This window comes from Anthonomus grandis, chromosome 5 (genome assembly GCF_022605725.1).
Source record: "Anthonomus grandis grandis chromosome 5, icAntGran1.3, whole genome shotgun sequence".
Taxonomy (NCBI): Eukaryota; Metazoa; Arthropoda; class Insecta; order Coleoptera; family Curculionidae; genus Anthonomus; species Anthonomus grandis.
In genome coordinates, this window is record NC_065550.1 from 33,234,046 (window position 1) to 33,260,369 (window position 26,324).

General features: G+C 29.3%; 1 long non-coding RNA gene and 1 pseudogene across 1 annotated transcript; both read left to right on the forward strand.

Annotated features, from left to right (window-relative positions):
- The first annotated feature begins 2,779 nt into the window (after positions 1–2,779).
- Positions 2,780–11,109, forward strand: LOC126736355 (uncharacterized). The gene is made up of 3 exons (XR_007660656.1): positions 2,780–2,881; positions 10,857–10,940; positions 11,002–11,109. It is a non-coding gene; the product is annotated as an uncharacterized LOC126736355 (long non-coding RNA).
- A 119-nt stretch (positions 11,110–11,228) lies between these two features.
- On the forward strand, positions 11,229–23,237 carry LOC126736354 (sodium channel protein Nach-like; annotated as a pseudogene).
- The last annotated feature ends 3,087 nt before the right edge of the window (positions 23,238–26,324 follow it).

Genomic DNA, 26,324 nt, shown 5'->3' on the forward strand with positions numbered 1-26,324 from the left:
AATTTCAATTTTAAAATAAAATTCGAAATGTGAAATTTTCTAGAGACCTTAATTCAAAAATCTAAATAATGTAGCAGCTCTTCTGAAAATATTCAATGAATTTAAAATTCAAAATTTACCAATTTTGAGTCCAGTTTTATTCCGAGACGGGAAATTCAAAAATTATAAAGTTTACTATCCAAAGTAACGTTTTTCAGGATTTAAGTTCAAAAACTTGAAAATTTAAAAAGTTGAGAAAATAAATAATTATAAAACGTCTTTCAGAACTTACTTTTAGCAGGCACTTTCTTCATATTAAATTAAATTCAAAAATACCTAATTCACTTACTTTTTAATTCGAAAGAAACAAAAATTCCAAAGTGTTTAATAAATTATGTAATTTTTCTAGATACTAGAATTCAAATATCCAAGTTCATATTCGAAAAGTCCATTAATCAGAGAGCTCCAAATGAAGTAACTTTTCTTAAAAAATTCAGAGATTTCAAAATTTACTGATTTTGATTCGATTTTTTTCCAGGGATGTAAATTCAAAAAATTACTCCGTAACGCGACGTTTATGATGATCTAAATTCAAAAAAAATTAATTTTAGCTCTTTTGGAGCATAAACATTTCAAAAAAATCTAAAATTCATAAATAGAAAAATTTTAAGTTTTTGAATTTTAAATTAGGTAACTGTTTCATAAACTAAAATAGAAAAATTCAATAATTCAAAATGTTTGACTAGTTAAGGAAGAACTATGTTTGGAAACCTTAATTGATATTCAAAGGCATTTATTAATTCGACTTAGTTCGGGTGTCCAAATTTAAATATAAATATGCATTTACTTTCAAAATTCAAAAAATTTCTAAACAATTTTTTTCGACTTTATATAAAAAATTTATAAAAATTTACCTATTTTTAAATCGAAATTTAGAAAATTCAATAATTTCAATTTTATGGAAAGTAACTATTTGGGAATATAAAAGTCTTCAATACTTCTTGAGGCATCTTCTCAAAACATGCTTTATTACCATAAAATCCAAAGTATACTTAATTATATACTTATATCTCTAAGTATAGTATCGGACAAAAATAGAACGACGATACAGTTTTTTTCTTTTATTAAAAAAGCAAAAACGCAAGAAGAATTAAAACTCAATAAAACAAATACACTCATTAATAAACATATATTTATTACATAACATACCAAAATTCTTCCGTATGAACAAGATCATAAAAAGAAAAAGAAAAGTTAAATATTTCTATACGACAAAAATTAAGCGACGCTTACAATAAAAATAAAAGAAAACATTATCAGATTGCGCCCTTAATATTTAGTCCACAAGCCTTTATTTGCGATTACCTGGCGGCACCTTTGAGGCATGGAAGAAATTAAATTATCAATTATATCTTGATCAATATTTTTCCATATATTTTTAATTTATTCAAAAATGTACTGTTTGTTTTTATAGGTTTTACTTCTAAGTTGCCTATACACAAATTCCCACAGGTTTTCGATCGGGTTAGGATCGGGCGATTAGGCTGGCCATTTAAGAATGGCTTTTATACATTTTTCTGTATGTTTTGGATCATTGTCGTATTGGAAAACAAAACGTAGTGGCATATTCCATTCCGCATAAGGTAGCATGACATTTTCAGGGATATATTTATACTTAAACCTATCCATAATGCCCTCAATTTGGCAAATTGGTCCCATTTCATAGCCAGAGTAACAACCCCAGACTAACACGTTGCCACCTCCATGTTTTACAGTACCTTGAACATACTTTGGGTCAAGTCTTTTACCTGCAATACGACGAACATATTGAACACCATCACTTTTATACAAATTAAACTTTGACTCATCACTAAAAAGTACTTTTTTCCATTGCTCTGGTGTCCAGTGAGCATGTTGTTCTGCAAACAGAAGACGTGCTTTAATATTCTTCTTACAAAGAAGTGGTTTTTTGGCAGGTTTGCATGCTTTTAAGCCTGCTTCAACTAGTCTGCCCTGTATCGTTCGAGAGGAAACATTAGAGCCCCCAGCTTCAGCCAGAATTTGCTTTGCTGACAGAAAAGGATTTGCCTGAAAGATTCTTTTAATTTTTCTATCCAGTTTCTTTGAAGTTTTTCTTGGTCTACCCGTCTGTTTTCGGTTAACTGCTTTTCCTCTAATTCAATAGTTCTGAATGGTTCTCGACACAACAGATTTTGAAACCCTTAGTTTTTAGAGGCATTTTTAAACAAAATATAGATTTGATACCGACCAAAACCGATGCTTATCTACTAATGGTATGAACAATATCGATCAAGTCGCTTTATTTTTGTCCATGAACAAATGCATAATAACATACAACAATTTACTAATCTCTTGCTACTCATCACAAGAGGCAAAGAATGTTTAAATACGATTAACTGATACTACAAAATTGTTCCTAATTATACGAGGTACAGTCACAAAGTTCTTTTTATAGCGTCGCTTAATTTTTGTTCGATACTGTATATATTCATTTTTTCAAGACTAATTAAAATTGTTTTTGACATTAAAAAAAACAATTCCTAATGCAAAAAAACGGACTATATAGTATACATTTATCTACAAATAACATGCTTGGCTCTTTTTTTTAATAACGTTTTTTTTTCTCAAATTGGTTTATGCGATAATGTTACACATGCCTAACATAGCTTTATCCTTTATCATAGGTTTAACGAAATAATATATTTTTTTTAAAATTATGTATGATAATGGAGTAATTATACCTAAAATAACCGATAACACATAAATAATGTATGTATATATTTTTTTTAAATTAGTACTGTGTTGGTCATTTAGTAGTTCAACATGCTAATTAAACTTAAAGTGTTTCTAGTTTTGGTGGTTTGCTTGTTTAGGGCTAATGGTATATCATTTTTTAATTATTTAACTGGTTCTTCGTTTATAATTTTTATTTTAAAAAAATTTAAAAAAATATTCATTTCACTTCCAGGCAAACGAATAATTGAGAATTATTTAGTAACTTCCTAAAGCTCCTAAAGTTGAGAATTTATTAATATTTTAATTCAATTTTTTCGAGGTTTATAATTATTAAGTAAAGAAATTAAAAAAAACTCAAAATAAATTATTAACTCTTCAAGAAACCGACAATATAAAAATTGAACTCCAAAAAGATTGGCGCTTTAAAATTTCAATATTGTCAACAATTTTTAATTCAAATATAAACGAAAAAATTAATTTTTAGAAATTAAAGAATCCAAAAATTCAACATTTTTGAAACTTGTAACAATTATTTAGTGACTCTGAGGACCTGAAAAAATTCAAAAACTCACAAATCCAAAAAATTTTGAATGTTAAAACATTTCAATTTCCAAAATATGTGGCTTTTAGAGATATTGGAAATTAGAATTTACCCCTAAAGCAACCATAGTATTTTAGGATCTAATTTCAAAAAACTAAAAAAATTGGAATTCAACAGCTTTTGAGAGCATAAAATGCGTTAAAAAATCTGAAATTCAGTAAGAGGAAAATTTCAAATTTTTAAATATAAAAATTGAATTTTACTGCTTTGCCTGAGATCCAAAATTTAAATATTTAAAAATTCGAGTTTCTTTTTTAAGTCAGTTTCTGCTCAAGATGAAATTCAAAATTTACTTACTTTTGAATTCGATAAAAACAAAAATTCACACATTTTTTAATATATATGAAATTAAGAAAATTTTTTAGAGATCTAAACTCGAAAATCTAAATACTCTCCTGGAAATATTCAATAAGTTCAAAATTCACAACTTGCCAATTTTGATTCGAGTTTTTTTTCCGTTTAAATAAATTTTTTAAATTTTTAAGTTTACTGTCTAAAGTAACGTTTTTCAGAATATAAATTCGAGAATTTGAAATTTCGTCATTTAGAAGCATCAAAAATTATAAAAAATCTGATATTCAAGTATCGGAAAGCTCAATATTTTTGAATATAAAAACGTATTTAATAAACTTTTCTTAAAAAATATCTACTGATTTTGATTCAATTTTTTCGTTTTTGACATTTGTCGAAGATCTTAATTAAATAATTCAAAAAATTTGAATTTTAGCGCTTTTGAATATAAAACTTAAGATTTTTGTTTATTGAATTTTGCTTCTTTGCCTGGAACCCAAAATTAAAAAGTCATATTCGTCCTAAGGCATACATTTAAAAATTCATTACTTTTTAATTGGATAGAAACAAAAATTCCAAATTTTTTAATCAATTTTGAATTATGAAGTTTTCTAGACACCTTAATTCAAAAATCTAAATAAAGTGTCTCTTTCGGAAATATTCAAGGAATTTAGAATTCAAAATTTACCAATTTTGAATCCAGTTTTATTTCGAGATTTAAAAATTTAAAAATTTTAAAGTTTACGGTCTAAAGTAACGTTTTTCAGAAAATAAATTCAAAAATAAAGGAAAACTCAAGATTTCTGAATATAAAAATCTCGGTCAGAACCTAAATTTGGTAGGCATTTTTTTCATATAAATTTAAATTCAAAAATGCCTAATTCACTTATTTTTAAAAAACAAAAAATCAAAATTTTTTAGCTTAAAAAATTTCAAAATTCAAATTTTACCGCTTTTGATTCGATTTTTTCCGGAGATGTTAATTCAAAAATTGACTACCTAAAGCGACATTTATCAAGATCTAAATTCAAAAATTCATTCATTCATTCATTCTTTAATTGATATTCAAAGGCCTTTATTTATTCGATTTAGTCCGAGAGTTTAAATTTAAAAATTAATATGCCTGATTTCAAAATCCAACATTTTTGAATTTTTTCAACGTTATGTAAAAATATTCATAAAAATTAATTTAGTTTTAAATCAAAATTTAAAAAAAGTAACTATTTGGAAAAATTAAAATTTTTCAATACTTAAAGTAAAAACTATTTTTGGAAACATTAATTGAAAGACAAAATAATTTAATAATTCAATTTATTCCGTAGTTCGTAGTAGTCCAAGCAGTTAACACGTATGATAGTCGATCCATCGTTTTTCGCGTGTTTCAAAGGGTTAAAGTACAGTTTTTGATTAATAATTTATATCAAAATAAGTCTTTTAAAATTTTGCATCTTTCAAGCTAAGTATTGACTTATTTTAGAATCACGGTTGCCATAAATCAGTAAAATTTAATTTTTATTTCTCTAATTTGTGTAATAAGTATAACATAAATATAGTGCACGTACGTGATAATTACAGTGTTTACATTAACGGGTGTTCTATTGTAAACAGTATTTGTCTAAATTAACTTATATTTAATTCATATACGGGGTGATTTTGAAATTGTGATTAACTAATGAAATAATGGCTGGAGGAAGTACTACGGATGACGGTGATCCAGAAAGTAATTGTGCTAAATGTAATTTAGTATTTGATGACATTAAGTCGATAATACAATGTACCAGATGTGCTAAGTATTTTCATGGAAAGTGTGTTAATGTTGACATGCGCGGTTTTCATTTGAGAAAATCGACATGGAAAAGTGAATCGTGTGATCCCTCTGCATCTAGTGATAGTGCATACAAAACAGAGCGCGCTAGGAAAAGAAGCCGCACAGATGATATTGTTATTGATTTAGATAATGTAGGAGATATTATGGCCACCTTGCAGCTCTTAGTCAGTAGAACTAACGAGTTAAATCAAAAAGTCGATCTCCTGTTAAACGAAAACCAGAATTTGAAACGTGAAATTGCCAGCCTGAAGGAATGTAAGCCATCAACAGCCCCATCAAGTGTGAACTCCAAGTTGTCATATGCTGCAGCAATAGGCACCAAAAATGATAGCAAAGTTTTGGTTGTAAAGCAAAAGTGTCCGGAGAAAGATGTAAAGCAAGTGAAGGAGGATTTGAGAAAGAAAGTCAATCCTACTGTTATTGGAGCCGGTTTATCTCTAGGAAAAGCAACCAAAAGTGGCGGCGTTATCATTAAGTGTGGCAATGAGAAGGAGCTAACTTCGATACAGTCGCAGATCCAGAACAACATGGGTGACAACTACAGTGTTGAGGTACCAAAACTTTTAGAGCACAGGATTAAGGTGGTGGGCATTAACGAGTCTGAGTACAACCTATCAGATAATGAAATTTTGGCCAAAATAAAGAGTCAAAATAATGTTCCAGAATCTCCAAACCGGAAAATTCAAATTGTGAGAAAAACTAAAATCGTAAACAAAAAGTTCAATATGATCTTGGAAGTTGATGCTACCACGTATGCAGTGTTTATTGAAAAGGAGAAGATGAACATTGGTTGGAACCGTTGTCCTGTCTTCAACGAATATGGTATCCGAAGGTGTTTCAAGTGCTGTCGGTATGGTCATTTACTGAAAGAGTGTAAAGAAAATAAAGTGTGTGCAAAGTGTAGTGGATCCCATGATGTTAAAGAATGTAATGTAAGTAGCGTTAAGTGTATTAATTGTGTAGTATCTAATGAAAAGTATGGTCTTAGGCTAAATGTCAATCACGTTTCTTGGGATGTAACTAGTTGTGATTCCTATAAGCGAATTGAAGAGTTACAAAGGAATAAATATATTAAGTAGCAATTAGACCTAAATATTGCACTTAACATCAACATTGTTTATTTTAATTGCCAAGGTTATCTAAACAACAAAGATAACATTATTTTACTAGTAAATGATTGGAGGCCTAAGATCTTGCTTTTGAGTGAGACTCACGTAACCCCGGTTATTGAGCCATGTGAGTTGATTGTTGATGGGTACAATTTGGAGCAATGCACTAGTAACAACAGTAGAATAGGTGGGGTCTTGGCCCTTATTAGAAGCGATATCAGATATAAGGTGGGGTCTGTATTGTCTATTGATGATTATGTCTGGCTGTTGTCTTTTGAGCTATCTATGGGTGGAGGTAAATATTTGTGCTCTGTTCTGTACCATTCGCCTCAGAAACAAGATGCCAAATTTATAGAGTTTTTTGGGGGATATTTAGAGCAAGTTAGTGGATTTAATGGCACCAACATTATCCTTGGGGATTTTAATTTTGATTTATTAAAAAACAATTTTTATAGTAACAAATTATTAAGTATCATTTATACCAATGGGTTTAGTCAAATAATTAAGACTCCAACTAGAATAGTCCAAAGAAGTCAGACTCTGATCGATTATTTAATTTCAAATGACAAATCTCTCTCGCATAAAGTCCATCAAACTCCTAAAATTAGTGACCATTCTATTATATCAATTTCTATGGATCAATCGAAGGAACAGCCAATGGATGTAGTAAGTTATACTAGGTCTTTTAAGACCTACAAATGCCATAAACTTCAGGAAGAACTGCTTACATGCAATTGGAATAGAAATAGTTCAGATGTTGACTTACTAGCTAATACTTTTGTCAGAGATATTAGAACAATTCTTGACAGTATGTGCCCAAGGATTAAAATTGTGCAAAAACAGAAATATGCCGATAAAAAATGGATAACTCAAGATATAAGGGAGCAAATGCAGGAAAGGGATCGATTATATAAAAGGGCTGCCATAGAAAACAACGAAAACGTTTGGAATGAATATAAAGCTATAAGAAATAACATAGTAAGCAAGATAAGAGTAGAAAAGGATAGATTTTTTGCGAATACCATAGATCTAAATAAAAATAATCAAAAAGAACTCTGGAAAAATTTGAAGACGCTTTTGCCAGGAAAAACCCAAAACATGCCTAATGAAATAAAGTTTGAAAATGAAATCATTACACAGGAGGATGATATTGCACATAGATTTAATAATTATTTCGTGAATAGTATTGATCTTATTCTTGCAGATATTCCACCAGCAGCAAATGGCCAAACATATTTCATTGAACCACCTTCAGTCCAGAAAACCTTGACACAATTTAATAAAGTTTCGATGACTAAAATGAAGGAAATACTTAAAAATCTAAAAAACGTTGGTGGTGGGGAGAGTGGCATCTCCAAGCAGGTTCTTTGCGATGTTGCTTATGTTGTGGGTGATCGTCTTCTGGATATTATCAATACATCCTTAAGTACTGGGATTTTTCCGCAAGCCTGGAAACTTTCTACTGTTGTTCCTGTTCCAAAAGTGCAAAACACTAAATTGTGTAATGAATTTCGGCCAATTAACACCGTACCTATTTATGAGAAGCTCCTTGAAGTATGTGTTAAGGAACAGCTACTCGAACATTGTAATATAAATAAAATAGTTGTGCCTAACCAATCGGGGTTCCGTGAGAATCATTCATGTGAGTCTGTCATTATTAATATAGTTGATAATTTTCTCAAGGCCCTTGACTCTGATAATCTAGTACTTGCTGTATTTTTGGATTTTAAGAGAGCGTTTGAAACCGTGAGTAGAGAAATGTTAATTAGGAAATTAGAACGGTTAGGCCTTAAAAATAATGTATTGAAGTGGTTTCAATCTTATCTAAGTGGTAGAGTTCAGCGAGTCATGTACAAAAATAGTTCATCTGAAAGTGTTAATGTAAAGCATGGTGTACCGCAGGGAACGGTCTTGGGCCCCTTGCTATTTTTATTGTATGTTAACGATTTGGTGGAGGTAGTGCGGGGGTGTAATGTGGTGTTGTTTGCGGACGATACAATGTTGTATATGGTGGGTAAAGACATTCATCAACTGCAACAGGTCATGAACGTTGAACTCAATAACTTATTCATCTGGCTCTGTAGAAATAAACTAAGCTTAAATGCAAGTAAATCCAAGTTTTGTATATTTGGCAAGAGATCTAGATTAAGTTCTATAGACATGGGCAATGTACAGATTTCTGTGAATGGGGAAAGTATTTTGTACGACAAAGAAATTAAATATTTGGGAACAATTTTCGATGCCAATCTGAATTTCCATGCTCATGCAGATTATGTAATGAGAACATTTTCAAAAAAAGTTGGATTTATCACAAGAATTGGAAAAAATTTGTCAATGTACATCAAATTAAAACTTTACAACGCCATTGCTCTTCCTCATTTACAGTTCTGTTCAACATTATTGTTTAACTTACCACAGTATTGAATTGACCAACTGGAAAGAATTCAAAATAGAGCTATGAGACTGACTCTAAATTGTAACCGTTACACGCCTGTTATCTCTATGTTGGGTGTCCTAGATATGTTGTCTGTACATCAAAGAATTTTGTATAACGTTTATTTGTTTATTTTTAAATTAAAACATCAGATGCTCCCCGATTATATTTGTAATAAATTAAGAGTTTTTGGAGATATACATAACTATAATACGAGAAATCGTATAGACTTCATACTAGTCGACAGATGTAACACAACCCAAATGCATAATTCAGTTCTATACAAAGGTTTAATACTATTTAACAACTTGCCTGCTAACATCAAAAATTGTATTACTTTAAATCAATTCAGAGGGCTCTTGAGAAAATTTATTATGAATAAGTAAAATTGTGTTTGTTATTTTATTATTTTATTTTAATTATGTAATTTATTAAGTTTTACTATAGTATGCATTGTTTCCGCTCCAATCATCATCTTGATTGTTGGTTTATCTGTTGACTGGGTATTTTTGGGCCAACCGGGATACTGGTTACAGCTTCTTGGAACTACCGAAGCCTTTCTAAGTATTACACGGGGGGACCAATGTGTCTAGTCGGCAAGGTCAACCAAGTACCAAATGTGTGTCATCGGCTGATTGCAACCGAACCGACTCGATCAACCTGAGTCGACATTATTTTTATTACTATAAGGCAAACAATAATTAACTGTGCTTTTAATTAGTAGGGCAAGGAAATAATGTTTAGGTTAAGTCTAGTTTTAATTTATGGTCTACCTCTGACAGGATATTTCTGGAACCGGGATGCTGTTTCTGGATTACCGAGACCATCCATGGACAAACCGGAGTGTCCTGATACAGTTATAGCCAATTTACACTTTTAGTTTATTTATATATCACCTATATTTTTATTGAATGTAGCTTCTTGCTAAATAAAGATATTATTTATTTATTTATTTATTTATTTAATTTACAAATTAATCAAATTTATGAAGAGATATACATTTAATTAAAAAATCTAGAAGTTCTGTAGTTTATATATAATATCCATTTATTATCCATGAATATCCATTAAAAAATAAAAAATGCAAAAAGCTAACAATTCAAAAATTCAAGAATTGAACATTTTTGAATACTGAATTACTGAAATACCATTTTTGGAAACTTCAATTGAAAATTAATTTTGTTGATTAATTCAATTTATTTCAGAAGCGTAATATAAAAATATCAAATTTATGTATAAATATTCATTAACTTTTCGAAATGTAAGAATCTAAAAGTTTTTGAGTTTATTTATATATATCCATAAAATATGTAAAAATTTAAAAAGCCAACGGTTCAACTTTCTAATAATAAATTTCTTTAAATTTTTAAGTAATCAAATAATTAAATAGCTCAAAATGAAGTATATCTTCTGGAAATATTCAATGATTCCGAAATTCACTAATTTTAATTCGATTTTTTTTGGGGATGTAAATTCAAAAATGTACACTTATTTTAAAATCTAAATTGAAAAATTCTAAAAATTAAATTTTACCACTTTTTCAGGTCGTAAAATACAACATTTTTTGAATTCTTTAGGGTGAAAATCGTTTATTTATTAAATAATTGGAAATTTATATTTAAAAAAGGTTAATATTGATTTAATTCAAAAATAGAAAAAAAATCAAATAATTCTAATTTACTTATATTTAGTTTAAGGCATCGCCTAGACAAATATGTATATCGAAATATTCAAAAACTCTTTTCAATTAAATTTTGAGACTTTAAATTTAAAAATAAAATTTTTAATAATACATAAATAACTCGCCCTTCAAGAACCTAAATTAAAACAGAAATCAAAACTTTATTCATATTTTAGGGGCTGCCACACCAACAAATACCCCCAATAGCCCCGAAAGCTCGTCATATTATGCCGATAACACCCCTGAGACCCCTTCTTCAGGTAACTGTAATTAATTAATTACAATTACATTTTTAATTATTTAATTAACTAATTTTTTTAGCTGAAAAGATCAACAATAACACCGGCCCTCACACTTATCCTCCTGAAACGTGGTCAACTTTCCCCGCATAATGTAAACATTATTCAATAAAAGCTTTTAAACCAATAATGTTTCCTTTATCAGTTGCCCTAAAAAGATGATATCTTAATATACATTATTGATTATCATGGGTCTAGATATAAAGCATTTTAGACCCTTTAGTATGTTTGTTAGTCATGTTTTTGAAAAAAACTCTAAAATTTGTGAAATTTTACTGCGAACGTAGTCACTTACACGGTTTAAAGTATGTAGGGTCTAGTTCTTATCATGTTTCGGTCAGGTGAGTGATCTTCAGGAATAACTTGTAAGATATATAGTGATTTTTTTAAGGATCTTATGGGCTTTTCTGTTTGTGGAATATTGCTACTTAATGTCGACAACGTTTGTTGAGGTTATCAAGGCTTATCAAAAAAACGCTGTGACTTTTCTGACCGAAACCAGTTATCTGGATTGGAATACGACGTATCCTTCTGTGACCGTTTGTCAGATTGGTGGAATTGATTATTCTTTAGCTGAGGAGTGAGTTTGAGAAGGAGTGAAATCAATTATTGTAGTTTTTTATTTAATATATAGAGGGGATCGACACTCTTGTCAATTTCTTGTGGTACAAAAGTTTCAGTTTGTTCGCCATAAGTAAATTCAAAGATTTTCGTTCTTTCCAGATTTTATCCAGAGACTGGAAACGTAGAATTTTTTTTTATATTGAATGTGTAAATGTCATTAATGAATTTTTGAATAATAAACTCTCCATTACAAGAAATTACTGTTTTTCCGGTTTATAGAATTGTAAAATTAAGCAATTACAAATTTATTAATTAATATTCACTTAATTCAAGATTTGAGAAGTTATTAAGTTACTTGAGGAGCCAAAATCTAAAAATCCAATAATACAAGAATTTAAAAAAATTAAATCCTCAAAAATTCAAAACTCTTCTAGGAAATTATGTCTAAAGGTTTAAACATAAAAAATTGAAAAAATATGCAATGCATTCAATTTTTTAAAATTTTTGAGTATGTATCTAATATAAACTATCTAGCAGCGACCTAAATTCAAAAATCGGAAAGAAAAATCCAAAGAAAGTACTTTTTTGAATAGTCAATGAAAAACTATATTTGGAAGGTTAATTCAAAAATCTAAAAAATTTACTCACTTTTAATCATCTTTTCCTAAAGATCTCGATGCAAAAACTCCAGAAATTCAAAATTTTCAAGTATTAAAAATTTCAAATTTTCATTTTAAAAAATCGAAAATATTAATTTTTATTCAAAGTAATTCTTTAGGCACCTAAGAATCCTAAAAAATTAAAAATCTAACTTTTTAATTCAATTTGATATCTGTCAGGAATTAAGATTCATAAGAAAAATTTAATTCAGTAGTGGTTTTTAACTCTGCCAGGAGACCCAAATTCAAAATTTTGATAATTAAAGAATTTAAACATTTTGAAGCAACCTTGCAAGTCATATGTGACCTATAATATAATATATCGACCAAACTATGTAGGGCGCAAGTTTGAGTTGCCAGAATTGAACGAGTATATAAGAAATAATTTGTCTGGATTTTTTTTTATTAAAAATTTAAAAAAAAATTGAAAATTTGTATTCAATTTTATTCTTCCAGGTTAAAAAAAATTAAATGAATGTTTTCAAATTATTATTAATTAATTTAAATTTCAATTTGTTCTTTTAATTAATGATTTTTTCCTGAAGCACGTGGAAAAAATTCCTTTAATTGCTTGGATGAATAAAAGAAAATTGCCTAAATATTTTCGAAAATATCCCAAATATTTCAAATTTTATTTTTTTTTTTGAATTACTAATTTTCTAGGCAAATATGATTTTTTCTTACGTGGAAAAAGAATAAAAATGTCCTCAAATGCCTGGACGAATGTAAAAAAAGTTACCTACAAATTTTCAAAAATTTTTAATTTAAATGTCCAAAATATTTCAAATTTTCTTTATTTTTCTAATTCAATACTAATTGTCCAGCTAAATAATGATTTTTTTCTTACTTTTCTAAAGAGGTAAAAAAACTCAAAATTTTCTTAAATGCCTGGATAAATATGAAAAAAAAAACAATTTTACTGATTTAGTGGACAAATTTGAACCATTTTTAAGGCAGCTATGAATTGTTTTTTATCGAGGATCCAAAGAATGGTCACCTATAAAAACCCTATAAAAACATTTTCAATAGGAATAATAACTTCAAATAATTTCAAAAATATAAAATGAAATTTTCCCAACGATTTAGTGGCACTTTGGACAAATTTGGACGATTTCTAAAAAAGTTGTAGATTTTATTGTACTGAGGGTCCAAAATATTGTGAAATTTTTACTGAATTTTTTGAGTCATTTTTGAGAACCTGTAAAAAATTGCCCGTTTAAAATATCTACTTGAAATATCGTTAGGAAGATAAAATAAAGTTTTTTTAACAATCTAGTGGAACTTCAGGGAAATTCAGACAATTTTTAAACGAAGAATAATTTTTTTTGTACTGAGGGTTCAAAAAAATAGGGACATTTTTACCATCATCTTTGACAGCCTGTACAAAAATTTCCAATTAAAATATTAACTTTAAATATTTTCAAGCACATAAAATAAAGTTTCCATAATGATTTAGTGGAAGTTTGGACAAATTTGGATCATTTTTAAGGGAGGTATGGATTTTTTTTATACTGAGGATCCAAAAAATTGGGAAATTTTTTACCACCATCTTCAAGAAACTGTAAAAAAATTTTTTATACAAATCTCAATTTGAAATATCTTTAAAAATATACAGTGAAGTCTTTCTAACAATTTAGTGGAACTTGGGCAAATTTGGACCATTTTTAAGGGAGTTATGGATATTTTTGTACTCAGGATCCATAAAAATAGGGAAATTTTTACCATGACCTTAGAGAGCCTGTAAAAAATTATCCAGTTAAAATATCAACTTGAACTATCTTTAAGAAAATAAAATAGAGTTTTTCTAATGATTTAGTGGACCTTTGGACAAATTTGGACGATTTCTAAAAAAGTTGTAGATTTTATTGTACTGAGGGTCCAAAATATTGTGAAATTTTGACTGAATTTTCTGAGTCATTTTTGAGAACCTGTAAAAAATTGCCCGTTTAAAATATCTACTTGAAATATCGTTAGGAAGATAAAATAAAGTTTTTTTAACAATCTAGTGGAACTTCAGGGAAATTCAGACAATTTTTAAACGAAGAATAAATTTTTTTGTACTGAGGGTTCAAAAAAATGGGGACATTTTTACCATCATCTTTGACAGCCTGTACAAAAATTTTCAATTAAAATATTAACTTCAGATATTTTTAAGCAGATAAAATGAAGTTTCCATAACGATTTAGTGGAAGTTTGGACAAATTTGGATCATTTTTAAGGGAGGCATGGATTTTTTTATACTGAGGATCCAAAAAATTGGAAAAATTTTTACCACCATCTTCGAGAAACTGTAAAAAATTTTTATACAAATGTCAATTTGAAATATCTTTAAAAATATACAGTGAAGTCTTTCTAACAATTTAGTGGAACTTGGGCAAATTTGGACCATTTTTAAGGGAGTTATGGATATTTTTGTACTCAGGATCCATAAAAATAGGGAAATTTTTACCCTGACCTTAGAGAGCCTGTAAAAAATTATCCAGTTAAAATATCAACTTAAACTATCTTTAAGAAAATAAAATAGAGTTTTTCTAATGATTTAGTGGGACTTTGGACAAATGTGGACCATTTCTAAAAAAGTTGTAGATTTTATTGTACTGAGGGTCCAAAATATTGTGAAATTTTGACTGAATTTTTTGAGTCATTTTTGAGAACCTATAAAAATTGCCCGTTTAAAATATCTACTTGAAATATCGTTAGGAAGATAAAATAAGGTTTTTTTAACAATCTAGTGGAACTTCAGGGAAATTCAGACAATTTTTAAACGAAGAATAAATTTTTTTGTACTGAGGGTTCAAAAAAATAGGGACATTTTTACCATCATCTTTGACAGTCTGTACAAAAATTTCCAATTAAAATATTAACTTCAAATATTTTTAAGCACATAAAATAAAAGTTCCATAATGATTTAGTGGAAGTTTGGACAAATTTGGATCATTTTTAAGGGAGGTATGGACTTTTTTATACTGAGGATCCAAAAAATTTTTACCACCATCTTCGAGAAACTGTAAAAAATTTTTTATACAAATATCAATTTGAAATATCTTTGAAAATATACAGTGAAGTCTTTCTAACGACTTAATGGAACTTAGGCAAATTTGGACCATATTTAACAGAGTTATGTATATTTTTGTACTCAGGATCCATAAAAATAGGGAAATTTTTACCATGACCTTAGAAAGCCTGTAAAAAATTATCCAGTTAAAATATCAACTTGAACTATCTTTAAGAAAATAAAATAGAGTTATTCTAATGATTTAGTGGAACTTTGGGCAAATTTGGACCATTTTTAAGTGAATTAAGGCTTTTTTTGTCCTGAGGGTGTACAAAAATGAAGACATTTTTACCATCATCTTTGATAGCCTATAAAAAATTTTCTAGTTAGAATATCAACATGAATTATTTTTAGGAACATAAAATAATGATTTTCTTAACGATTTAGTGGAATTTTGGGCAAATTTGGACGACTTTTAAGGGAGATATAATTTTTTTTGTTTTGAATACTTTGAATATTAATTGTGTAAACCTTAATTGAAAATCAAAATTATTATTAATTCAAATTATTAAAGGGATTTAAATTTAAAAATTAATGAAATTGTGAAGAAATTTGTATTTTTTATTAAAAAATCCAAGAGTTTTCGAGTTTATATTATAATATGCATATATATTCAAACATTCCAAATGTATTTAGAATTACTCTAATTGAAAATCAAAATTGTTTAATCATTCAATTTATTCCATGAAGAATGAACAAAATTTATGAATGAATGAATAAATGAATGAATTGAAATTTTAATTCAGTCGCGATTTTTAACTCTGCTAGGAGACCTAAATTCAAAATGTTGATAAATAAAGAATTTAAACATTTTGAAGAAATTTTTTGAATACTTAAGAAAAAACTCAATTTGGAAACCTTAACTGAAATTCAAAATTAATATCTATTCAAATTATTACAGGAATTTAAACTTAAGAATGATTTAAATTATGAAAGAATATGCATTTAATTAAAAAATCCAAGGGTTTTCGAGTTTATATAAAAATAATCATATATATTCAAAAATTTCAGATTTACTTGGAATTACTCTAATTAAAAATCAAAATTTTTTTATCATTCAATTTATTCCATGAAGAATAAATAAAATTTATGAATGAATAGGCATTTACTTTTCAAAATTCAGAAATTTAAAGAGCTGACAGTTCAAAAATTCAATCCTTTAGGAAGTACACTTCGAGGACCTTAATTTAAAATAAAAAATCACTTAATAAATTGATTTATTCAAGGAATTTCATTTAAAAAATCAATGAATATGCATTTAAACGTTTTTTTTTGAACGTTAATTCAAAAATGCCAAAAATTTATTTACTTTTAATCTTCTTTTACTAGAGAACTTGATTCAGAACTTCAGAACCAAAAATTCACAATTGTCGAATTTGAAAAGATACGGAATTGAACTTTTAAATTTTAATTCAATTGGATTTATTACAGGAATTCATAAGAAAAATTGAAAGATTCAACATTTTATTCAGTCGCGATTTTTAACTCTGCTAGGAGACCTAAATTTAAAATGTTGATAATTAAAGAATTTAAACATTTTGAAGAAATGTTTGAATACTTAAGAAAGAACTAATTTTGGAAACTTTAAATGAAATTCAAAATTAATAAATATTAATTTAAATTATTAAAGGAATTTAAAAATAAATTAACGTATGAAGAAATATGTATTTAATTAAAAAATCCAAGAGTTTTCGAGTTTATATTAAAACATGCATATATATTCAAACATTTCAAATCTACTTAGAATGATTCTACGACATTATTGAAAATCAAAATTGTTTATATATTATCATTCAATTTATTACATGAATTTAAATAAAAGAATAAGTAAAATTTATGGATGAATAGACATTTACTTTTCAAAATTCAGAAATTTAAGAAGCTAAGAGTTCAAAAATTCAAAATTTAATTCTTAAGGAAGTACTCTTCAAGAAGTTTAATTTAAAATAAAAAATCCTTAAATATATATAATTGAGTTAATTATAAATTGAGTTAATAAAATAAAACTTTACAAAAAATAAAAATAAACATTGAAAAATTCAAAAATTTACTTAGTTTTTATTTTCTGTTTCTAGAGATCTAGATACAGAGATTAAAAAAATTAAAATTTCCAGTTTTTAAAAATTTCATGAAAAAATTTGAACTTTTTAAAACTACAAAATTTACAATTTTTTTTAGTTTTAATTCAATGAGTTAAAATATTCAATATTCTTGAATTTCAATAAAAAAAAAAAACAAAAATTCGAAACTCTTCCAGAAAAATAAATTCAAAAATTTTAAACATTAAAAAAATTTAAAAATTTGTGGGCACTTCTTTTAAAAATTAAAAATTCAGTTAAATACTCACTGGTGAATTCTCTACGGTAACGTCCTTACTTTAATTATTTTTTCTTCTGGACATCTCAATGTAGAAATCCCAAAAATTCAAAATTATCCAATTTTAAAAAATTCTAAATTTACGAATTTTATTCAAATAATAAAAAACATTGAAACTCTTCCAGGAAACTGAATTCAAACATGGAATAAGTCAAAAAATTCATTGAAATATTTGAATTTTTGGTGACGTTAATTCAAAAACCCCAAATATTCAAACATTTTATTGCTTTTAATTTTCGTTTTCCCGAGATTTCATAGCAAGCACTTAAAATTTTCAAATTTTCGTTTGAAAAATTATAAAATAAAATATTTATAAATTAATAGAATTTTTTTTATAAAATTTTAGAGACCCAATTTTATTCAAAAGGGCATAATCCAAATTTTTTGGTATTAATTCAATTCGACTTATTGCGCGAATTTAAACTCATAAGAAAAATTTAGGATTTTTTTTTTACAGAAGCATCGATCTGAGTTAAAAAACTCCAAATTTTCGAATTTTATTGAAAAAATCAAAAACCTCAAAAATTCAAAACTACTTCAAGAAAATAAAATTCAAAAATTTATATAAATAAAATTCAAAATCTGCGTTCAAATTTTTTGGTTTTTTGAGTACTTTACCTAACAAAGAAAATATTCGTGAACTCCATCTAGAAGTTTCAAAGATTCAAAATTTATCAACCTTAAAAATTTCAAAATTTTGCTTAAAGAATTCTAAAACATTTTTTTGAAAATTTCAAAAATTTCGAGTTTTATTCAAAAACCTCAAAAATTTAAAGCTCTTCTAGAAAACTATATTCAAGGATGTAAATATTGAAAAGTTCAAAATATGCATTCAAATTTTTTGAATTTTAGAGTACCTACTTAATAAAGAAAATCTTGCAACTTAAATTCAAAAAACTCCAGATCCTTCTAACTCTAATCTAACTCTTCTAAGAACATTATCAGAAAATTCAGTTTTTATTCAATGTTAGTATTTCTTTCAAGGACTTTAAAAATCCAAAAAAAATTGAAAATTCATTCAAAATTGTTGAGACCATCCAAAAATCCAAAAAATTGTTAATAGTTTTGAACTTTTGATAAATTTTTGAACATCCTCTGGAGAAATTCAAGAAAATCAAAAACTAATTCCTGAAATTTAAATTCAAAACTAGCAAATTTAGAAATGAAGACACATCTTATAGAAATATTCAAAAAAATCATCTACACTACTTAATTAAACCATTCCATCCAGATTCTATAATGACAGAGACACTGCTGCAACCATAGAATTCTTCATATCAGACGTCTTATTCTTCTCTGGAAGCTGCTACTCCTGCCAATCCACGTGCCATTCATGTCCGGATTTCAATATGTCTTATATGGTGGAAAAAGTAGGAAGATTTCGAAAAATTTTGAGCTGTTTTTTTAGGCATTTTCTCCAATCTAGTTAAGAAAACCTTGCAATTCCCTCCTCACCAACTGCAAATGGAGAGGAGCACCCTTCGACTGCTGCCGAGAGTTTTTACCAGTCGAAACCGAATATGGCGTATGTTTTACGTTGAACAACTTAGGTTCAAGGTAAACAAAAAAAGTCTCACAGTTTCCCTCTAAAGAATGAAAAACTTTTAGGAGACGTAACAGGAAATTTGTTTTGAACCATGACACTGGCCCTGGAAAGCTTCAATTCCATGCAAAAGAAGACGTCAGGGTGAGAGAAACTCACTTTTCTGCACATATTATAAAACCGACAACCTGGATTTCAGATTTACATCCATGCTCCGGAGGAAGTTCCTTACATAAACTCCGAACCGAACTTAAGAACGGACGTACTAGTTGGCGAAACTTACGATATCTACTTCAATGTGACTTGTCTGACTGTGTTTGAGTAATGAATTTAATTAATATCGTACATTTTAGATGCAAGAAATTGTAAATGATAGAAACGTCATTGATATGCCGATAGCAAATAGAAAATGCAGGTTTCCACATGAGGTACCGGCCGGTTTAAAAGTGCATAAGTACTACAGTTATTCCGCTTGTGTGGTGCAGTGCCATGCTGAGAACCAGTTGAAACTTTGTAATTGTACACACCATTTAATGCCTTTTTATGGTGAGTACTAGTATCATATGATTAGGAAGGAGCATTTACAGGAGAACATATCACCCAAAGTTGTATTGATGATTATTTGATTGTCCCTGTAGGTTTATTACATTTAGAATATTAACAGTATTTTAAATAATTATTAATAATTAACAGATATTTCGTTATAAATAATATGTCAACATTACCTGGTAGCCATCTTTTTATCTGTCAAATGTCACAAATATTGACACCTGTCAAGTGCTCAAGCTATCACTTGTCAAAAGCGCTATTGCTGTAGGACCAATAAATTCAGCTCAAATGGGCTTTTTTGTCAATATTCCTGTTAAATTACTTTTCAGTATCCTCTCAATTTAAAATACTTGTTCATTATTCATAATTAACAAGTATTAATTCATAAATAATATGTCAATAATATAAGACGGCCATTTTACCATCTGTCAAATGTCAGAAATATTCAAACCTGTCAAGTGATAGAGCTGTCACTTGTGAAAGTGACAAGTGGCAGTTGCGTAAATTCGGTTCAAGTGAGATTTTCTTTTTAATATTCTGCCTGGATTAGGTTTACTGGGAAAAAATACGTTTGGCTGTATTGTGGGTTGTCTGGACTTGTCCTGGAAACAATGTCATGGCAACTACATAAATTGTCAGTGGTCAGATTAATAGCTTTAGTGTGCTATAAACAGAAATAAACGCTTAACGGTTTATTGGAAAACTGTAAAAATTAAATTTTCTAACAGGAAATCAAGAAAAATAATCGCTGTGTTGTGGGTTGCCTACACTTTCCTCTGGCAACACTGTCATAGCCAATAACTAAACTGTCAGCTATCAGTTGTCACCTGCCAATAATTGTTAATTAGTTTTTGCTATGGTTACAGATAAAAAACTTTAGTGTCCTAAACAGAATTAAACACGTAAATTAAGGATGAATTATTAAAATAAAATCTCCTAAGTAACAAAATCCGTATAGCTGTGTTGAAGGTTGCCTAGAATCGTCTTGACAACCCTGTTAGAGCCACCAACTAAACTGTGAGCTGTCAACAAACCTAAATCTGTGTTGTGGGTCTTCAAATGCCTGGAAGAAATGAAAAATGAGTTTAACTGCCTGGAATAAATAAAAAAATGTCTTCAAATGCCTGGAATAAAATAATCAAAAATATCTTCGACTACCTAGACTTGCCCCTGACAATACTGTCATAACAAATGGTTAAACTGTCATTTATCACTTGTCAGCTGCCAAATAATTGTCTAATATGTATGATGTCTATCTAATGTATGAAAATATGCAAGCCTGTAGTGTGGGTTGCCTAAAATTGAAAATTTAAACTAAACTATCAGCTGTCAACAAACATAAATCTGCGCTTTGGGTAATAATGTCTTCAAATGGCTGGAATAAATTAAAAAAATCTTCAGTTGCCTAGACTCGCCTCCGGCGATGCTGTCATAGCCAATAGCCATACCGTCAGCTATCATTTGTTTATTGAAAAACCGTAAAAATTAAATGTGTTTCAGGAAATCAAGAAAAAGATCTAAGCATGTGTTGTGGGTTGCCTGGACTTGCCTCTGGCAACTCTGTCATAGTAATAAAAAAAATTATCAGCTGTCATCTGTCAGTTATCACTTGACAATAGAAAAATTTGATGAGTGTAAAAATACATTTAGCTGTGTTGCGGGTTGCCTAGGATTGCCTTGACAGCCTTGTCATAGTAATTAAATAAATTGTCAGCTGTCACTATTAATAAATGTTAATTATTATTCCTGAAAAAAATTGTGTTCCATAAACAGACTTAAACGCTTAAATTTAAAGTTTATTGGAAAACTGTTAAAAATAAATTTCTTATCAGGAAAAATAAGTAATAGTATGTTGTGGGTTGCCTAGACTTACCTCAGGCACCACTATCATAGCCAGTAACTAATTGGCTCTCATTTGTCAGTTGTCACCTGCCAATAATTGTCAATTTTTTTCTCTAGATAAAAACTTAAGTGTAGTGTGCCATAAGCCGAATTAAACTGTTAAGTTTAAGTTTTATTGTTCAATATATGAAAATATGTGCTGCAGGTTATCTGAATTGCTTTGATAGCTATAGTATCCAATAATTACATGTGGCAGCACTATCATACGGATTGAGAGTTAGGTTAGAGAGTGATTATTATTTATACATTTCAAATAAACAAACAAGTGTAACAGGAGTCATTTATTTAAACAAAATAAACAATAACGGCAAAGCACCATTCAATATCACAATAATTGTGTCTTATACAAGAAGAAACGTATAGTTCTATTGTGGGTTGCCTAGACCTGTCATAACCACTGATTAAACTGCCAATTGTCAAATGTCACTTGCCAATAATAATTGTTAATTAGTTTTTTGTTCCAGGTAAAAAAAGTGTGGGACGTTTAACCTCAAGGTTTATTAGAAAATGGTAAAAATAAAATCTCATAAGGATGAAAATACGTACGGCTGGGTTGAGGGTTGCCTAGACTTGCCTCTGGCAACACTGTACTAACTAGTAACTAAACTGTCAGCTGTCGCTTGCCAATAATTATTAATATTTTTGTGTAATTGTTTTAAACAAAAAAACTTTATTGTTACAAAAACAGACCTAAGGTTTATCGAAGAAACAAGATGCCTGGATTTGCCAATAGCTAACCTGTCACCTGTTATTTGCCAGTTGTCATTTGTCAATAATTTGTAATAATTTCTTTGTTACTGTTTCAGGTAAAACCCTTTATTGTGACATAAACGGCCTTAAATGTTTAACAGACAATTTCGGTAAATATTTCACTTATTTCACAAATTTATTTAATTATTAATTTATTTTCAGACGTACTCAACAGATTAAACGCGGACGGTTCAAACAGACCCGGATTAACGTGCGACTGTCATCCGTCATGCACCGAACCTGAATACAACATTGTTGCTATAAGAAACAGGTTAAAAAATGACTAAATAATTTTATTAATTTAATTGTTTATAATTATTTTTAGGGAGAATAGGGCGGATGGTGTCAGTATCAAGATGCAATCATTGCCCACCACAAGATATAAAAGGGTGGTTGCTAAAAGTATGTTGGACTTAGTAGGTTCGTGTTAATTAATTATGCACAAGTTGGCATTTATTTGATTAATTTTGAAAAATAATTTGACTTATATTAATTAACTTTGTATAGAAATAGTGTAGACGTATACTATGAACCCAAAATCACGTTTTTACCTTCAAATCCATCCTCAGGGTTATTAAAATTTGTGCTCCCAGGAATATTCCTGTGGTTAATTTTGAATAACAGAAAAGGCGGTAAAACTATTTTTGTCATTTTAGTGGCCATTGGAGGAACTGGAGGATTATTTATAGGAGCCTCCCTTCAAACCATAGTGGAGCTCCTCTATCTACTTTACTTATACATCAGAACGGATAAAACATAAGATACCACAACCAGAAAAAAAAACAATCATAAATATGAAATATTAGGGAATAAAAGGGGACCTCGCACGCCCGGAAACGTTGTATAATTTAAAAATTAAATACAGATCTTTAGAAAACTGGCGTTTTACTTTTTCCCCTTCCGGGCGCATTGTACGCTTTTTCCAAAGTGTATTTTAAATGCAAATCACCCTTTCTTTCGCCAATTTTATTAACTTAAGCAGCCGATCCGGCGCAACCCCACCGTCGCCTGTTCCTGACAGACATTGTGTGTTTCCTCTATCCCGAACCGAGATTTCCTATCAGCGGCCACACTTAAAAATGAATTACAATTACCCTTAAGCACCCTTTGGAATAACGTGTCTACGAAACACTTCTCCGCTGGTGCGTATATTGATTTCCTCTTCTTAATAGACTTCTCTGATGTTTGTGTGTGTGTGTGGGTGCTTTGGGGTTCTTTTTTTATATTTTTTTGATTAAAAAAGGGGAAAGATCACCAAAGTGATAAATTAGATGCGGAGTGTTAGTGTCTTTTCGGCCTGGTAATGACGGACATATAAAATGTTATTGCCCTGTTTTATTTATTGTCGCGTTTTTTTTTTCGCGGGGTTTTGAATTTTTAAAATGGCGCCTCTACGGCTGTTCTTGTCACGTGACGTAATAACTGTCACTTTTCATTTGTATTTTTTAATCAAAGATTGCCACGTCCATATACAAAAAACCTCTCCCTCTTTTCAAGTCTACATATATACCGCGTATCTCCAAGAATTATACTAAAGTAACATTGTTGTGACGTAATGTTCATTCTAAGGGCCTCGGACTAAATGACTCACACGAACATCACAGGAAATCACCACAAAATTAACAAAAGCGCCGCTAGATGGCGACACTTAAATTTATTTCTTGAAACTCAATAAAACGTACAGATCACTCGTCGTCTCTTCTTTCTTTTTCGATTGCATACTTCAACCTCCTTAACATCAAGAAGGGAGAGACAGATATGACCGAGGACAGAGATAAACATATCACGGAAAAGCAGTTCCCTACAAATAAAACTTGCCAGCGCCACCTCTTAGTAATTTAAATTATATTAAATCATATTAAATCGATTTTTCTTGTGACGTCAGGTACTGTCCGTTTGACTTGCCCGTATCTCCTGGAATTCCCAAGGGATATTAATAATTTTTTGTTCAGATGTCAACAATGAATAACTAAATCGATTTATAGAGTTTTCAAGCGTCTACAAACTAAGGTGTTTTTGTGAAAATTACCTGATTAAAAAATCAAGAGCTAAAGAGAAAAAGGCACTAACTTCCAAAGGATTTTATTAAAACTTTTTTTTTATATAATTATTAAGCACCTAAACACACTTGAGATTATTGCAAACCTCTACAAACGAAAGTTTTTTTTGAATGAAGGCACTCCTATAACTCTGAAGTATCAGTAGACTTAAAATATCCAAAACAACCCGTTTTGATTTAAAATCATTAAAATATTTTATTATAAGGAGTTTTTTTAATTAAAAAATATATAACCTATTCTTAGGACCCTTAGTCTTGATTTTCAGGATAATACCTTTATTTTTTATATTTCATACTCGTTAATAGGTGTATGTCGGGTTGCATATATTTCGAGTACATCGGATACGTACTAATATGACTGACGGTTGACGTAACTTTGACAAGTGTCACTTTGACATGAGAATTCTTATTAGTAGAGATGAGCGATCCGGTGATTTATTAGGAACGGCGTGATTAGCGACCGTGATTCGGTAATCACCGTTTTTTTAAACGGTAACCGTGATCACTGTATTTTTAATATTTACATTTAAGGAGTCGCCTGGTGGCGGGCCAACTAGCCGGGCTGTGGTTAAAAGCTGTAAAAATATCAGTCATCACTCATACGTCATACGCATTTAGCTTGAAGTCGTTCCATGACAATATACACTATTGGAACGGTAACAGGTATCTCGAAATCACGGGTCGCCGTGATATGAATATATCAGTCACCGCCGTTATTGGCGATTTACAAATCACGGTGACAAAATCACCGATAGTGAAATATCGCTCATCTCTACTTATGAGTGCGGTGCATGTTTTTCAGGATAATACCTTAATTTTTTTATTATATTTCAAAATCGTTAACAGGTGTATGTCGGGTTGCATATATTTCGAGTACGTACTAATATGACTGACGGTTGACGTAACTTTGACAAGTGTCACTTTGACATTAAAATTCTTGTGAGTGCGGTGCATGTTTTTCTACTATAATTAATAAAATACATAACCTGCGATTCTTAGGACCCTTATTCTTGATTTTCAGGATAATACCTTAATTTTTTTATTATATTTCATACTCGTTAACAGATGTATGTCGGGTTGCATATATTTCGAGTACATTGGAGACGCACTAATGTGACTGACGGTTGACGTGACTTTGACATTCAAATTCTTGTGTGTGCGGTGCATGTTTTTCTACTATAATTAATAAAATACATAACCTGCGATTCTTAGGACCCTCATTCTTGATTTTCAGGATAATACCTTAATTTTTTTATTATATTTCACACTCGTTAACAGGTGTATGTCGGGTTGCATATATTTCGAGTACATCGGATACGTACTAATATGATTGACGGTTGTCGTAATTTTGACAAGTAGTGTCACTTTGACATTAAAATTCTTGTGAGTGCGGTGCATGTTTTTCTACTATAATTAATAAAATACATAACCTGCGATTCTTAGGACCCTTTTTCTTGATTTTCAGGATAATACCTTAATTTTTTATTATATTGCATACTTTTTAACAGGTGTATGTCGGGTTGCATATATTTCGAGTACATCGGATACGTACTAATATGACTGACGGTTGTCGTAATTTTGACAAGTAGTGTCACTTTGACATTAAAATTCTTGTGAGTGCGGTGCATGTTTTTCTACTATAATTAATAAAATACATAACCTGCGAATCTTAGGACCCTCATTCTTGATTTTCAGGATAATACCTTTATTTTTCATTAAATTTCATACTTTATAACAGGTGTATGTCGGGTTGCATATATTTCGAGTACATTGGATACGTACTAATATGACTGACGGTTGACGTAATTTTGACAAGTAGTGTCACTTTGACATTAAAATTCTTGTGAGTGCGGTGCATGTTTTTCTACTATAATTAATAAAATACATA